Consider the following 3,668-nt stretch of genomic DNA (forward strand, 5'->3'; position numbering starts at 1 on the left):
CTTGCTCTTCTTTGTTGTGGGGATGGTCTCCTTGGGCTTCTCCTTGCCCTTGGGTGCCACTTGACTCTTCTTCTTGGCCAAGTTGGGACACTTGCTTTTGTAGTGCCCATTCTCCCTACACTCAAAACATATAATATGATTTTTATTATAAATTGAAATATTTATACCTTCATGTATAGGGATGACACTTTCTCCTTTGGATCCGGAGGTAGAGGCTTCCTCTTGATCCGCAAATGATTTTCCTCCCATTGATTTAGCTTGACTTGTGGAGGTGGAAGCTTCTTCCTCCACTTCTTCTCTTGACCCGGATGTAGAAGCTTCTCCTTCTTCTTGATCCGGCGTCACCAAAGATTGCTCCCCCTCAATCCTAGAGGTGGAGGCTTCTTCATCTTCATCTTGTATATGGAACAAGGAGTATGCTCCCTCCTTGCCCTCTTCATTGCATTCCTCTGAAGATGAAGCTTCTTGGACTTCTTCTTCGGAAGTTGAGCATCTCTCAACCTCGGAATTCTCCTCCTCTTGGTCTTGCTCCAATGAGTTACCCTCTTTGAATTTTTCTTGGATTGGTACAGTGGAGGGGATCTCATGAATAGTTGCCAATTTGCTCCAAAGCTCCTTGGCATCCTTGAATTCTCTAATTTGAGCCAAAATGTGGCTAGACAATAAGTTGACCAAAAGCTTGGTCACTTTATCGTTTGCCTTGCTCCTTTGAACTTGCTCTTGACTCCATTTGCTTTTCTTGAGAGGCTTGCCCTTGGAGCTTGTTGGAGCTTCAAATCCTTCCATTAGAGCAAATCATTGCTCTATCTCCATCATAAGAAAAATTTCGATTCTTGATTTCCAAGAATCGAAGCTTGTGGATATATATGGTGGAGGCACCCTTGTATCGAATCCAAGTCCGTCTTGGAATTCCATGTTGAAGTTGAGCTTGAAGAAATCTTTGACTTGAAGAATTTTGCTCCAACTTCTTCACCCTCTAGCTTTGCTTGTTTTGTTTGCCCCTTCCGGCGATGATTCCGGTGAAGAGCGACCTCACTCTGATACCACTTGTTGGGACCGAAATGTAGCTAGAGGGGGGGGGGGGGTGAATAGCTCGTCGCGTGCTCGTGGTCGGTGTTGCTTGTTTCTTCAAAGATGTGCAGCGGAAATATACAAGAAACAACACACACAACGCTAACAAGTACATTTACTTGGTATCCACCTCCAAAGGAGGTGACTAATCCAAGGATCTACACACTCATGCACCCTCCACTAATAAAATACTCCTTTTCGGTAACTACCAAGGGCGGAGAAACCCTACAAGACTCTCAATACAAGAAGAAGGAAAATGGAACAAAAGTATAAGCAAAGCTTACAATGAATACAAGAAACCCTAACCCTAGCTTTCTTCTTCTTGCTTTTGATCCGCCTCTTGACTTGGAAGAGCTTCCAAGAACCTTCAAGGACTGGCGATCTGGAGCTTAGAGAGAGCTGTGGAGTTGCTGTTGAGGATCTGGAGTGAACAGTGCAAAGTCTCGGAAGCTCTTACCGAAGGAATCGAACGCCTGCAGCTAAATACGATGCCAATGGTCGGATCCCGATCGATTGGATTGCTCCCAATCGATCAGGGAGGCTTTGGATCAATCGGCTGATCAATCCAGAGCGCCTCTGTGCTCTCAGGAATCGCCTGGATCGATCGGCTGATCGATCCAGGGCTTATCGCGCAACATCGCCATCTCCCAATCGATCCACTAATCGATTGGGAGCTTTGGATCGATCGGTTGATCGATCCAGAGGCGTTCTGTGCGCTCTGCGACTTGCCCACTTGAGGCTTGTCGCGGGAACCTTCCCAATCGATCGGTCGATCGATTAGGCATCAGCCAATCGATAGGCTGATCGATCCGGACATTGGTTTTTGCCCAAAACCAAGTCCCAAGCCCCCAAACCAACATCCGGTCAATCCATGACCTGTTGGTTCATCATGCCTAGCATCCGGTCACCCTTGACCTGCTAGGACTCCCTCACCAAGTGTCCGGTCAATCCTTTTGACCCACTTGGACTTTTCTCCTTGTGCCAAGTATCCGGTCAATCCCTTTGACCTACTTGGACTTTCCTCCTCGTGCCAAGTATCCGGTCAATCCCTTTGACCTACTTGGACTTTCACCAGATGTCTGGTCAACCTTGACCCATCTGGATTTCCCCGTGCCTGGCTTCACGCACCAGGACTTCCCTTCTGCCTAGCTTCACTCACTAGGACTTTTCTTCTGCCTGGCTTCACTCACCAGGTCTTTCCTTCTGCCTAACTTCACTCACTAGGTCTTTTACCTGGCTCCACTCACCAGGATTTTCTTCTGCCTAGCTTCACTCACTAGGTATTTTACCTGGCTTCACTCACCAGGATTTTCCTCACTGCTTAGCTTCACTCACTAGGACTTTCCATCTGCCTAGCTTCACTCACCAGGACTTTCCATCTGCCTGGCTTCACTCACCAGGACTTTCACCTAGCTTCACTCGCCAGGATTTTCCTCACTGCCTAGCTTCACTCACTAGGACTTTCCATATGCCTGGCTTCACTCACCAGGACTTTCCATCTGTCTGGCTTCACTCACCAGGACTTTCACCTAGCTTCACTCACCAGGATTTTCATACTGCCTAGCTTCACTCACTAGGACTTTCACCTGGCTTCATTCACCAAGATTTTCATACTGCCTAGCTTCACTCACTAGGACTTTCACCTAGCTTCACTCACCAGGATTTTCATACTGCCTAGCTTCACTCACTAGGACTTTCACCTGGCTTCACTCACCAGGATTTCCTTCTGCCTAACATCCCAGTTAGGACTTCCCAGTCAAGTATCTGGTCAACCTTGACCTACTTGACTCTTCTTCAACCAACCTGATCAGACCCTGATCAGAGGGGAATTACACCAAACAATCTACCCAAATGAACAACTGCACTTGCACTTGTCCATATCATCGAAGTCTTGTATTGTCAAACATCGAAACCCAAACCAAGACTCAAGCTTGGTCAACCAGGTCAACCTTGACCTGAGGGATATTGCACCAACAGGTATTTCTTCTTTAAAGCACTTGTACTTTCACTTGTAATATTTTACGAATTGCTAGTGACTTACCCAACGAAAGCACTCGACGAGTGCAGGCCTTGGAGTAAGAGTCGACGAAGACTCCGAACCAAGTAAATTGATTTTGTGTTAGCGTTGTTGTGTTCTCATTTTTCCGCTGTGAACTCGCTAAAATTTCTAAATTACTATTCACCTTCTTCTAGCGGATTTCTCGATCCAACGAGTGGTATCAGAGCAGGTACCACTCTGATTTGGTGTAACCACCAATCAGGCAAAAGGTGGTATCAGAGCAAGTACCGCTCTAATTTGGTACGCCTTTCATTTTTTTCCTCCAAAAATATTTTTAAAAAATTCATTTTCATTTTTCCACCATTGGTTAATATTATAAAAATATCGCATTTACCAAAATTTGAAATAATATTTTTTTTATTAATATTTTATTATTTTTTAAAAATTAGTGAAATACTATATATTTTTTTCCAACACTGCTAATCCAAGATCAAGTCTTGGCATTATTTTTTAGTTTTCTATCTTCAGTGTTCAATGTCTCTTCAAGAAGGGCAGAGCATCCACTAACCACCACCACACGATCAAGAAGATTTCAACT

This window comes from Zingiber officinale, chromosome 11A (assembly GCF_018446385.1).
Source record: "Zingiber officinale cultivar Zhangliang chromosome 11A, Zo_v1.1, whole genome shotgun sequence".
NCBI classification, from domain to species: domain Eukaryota; kingdom Viridiplantae; phylum Streptophyta; class Magnoliopsida; order Zingiberales; family Zingiberaceae; genus Zingiber; species Zingiber officinale.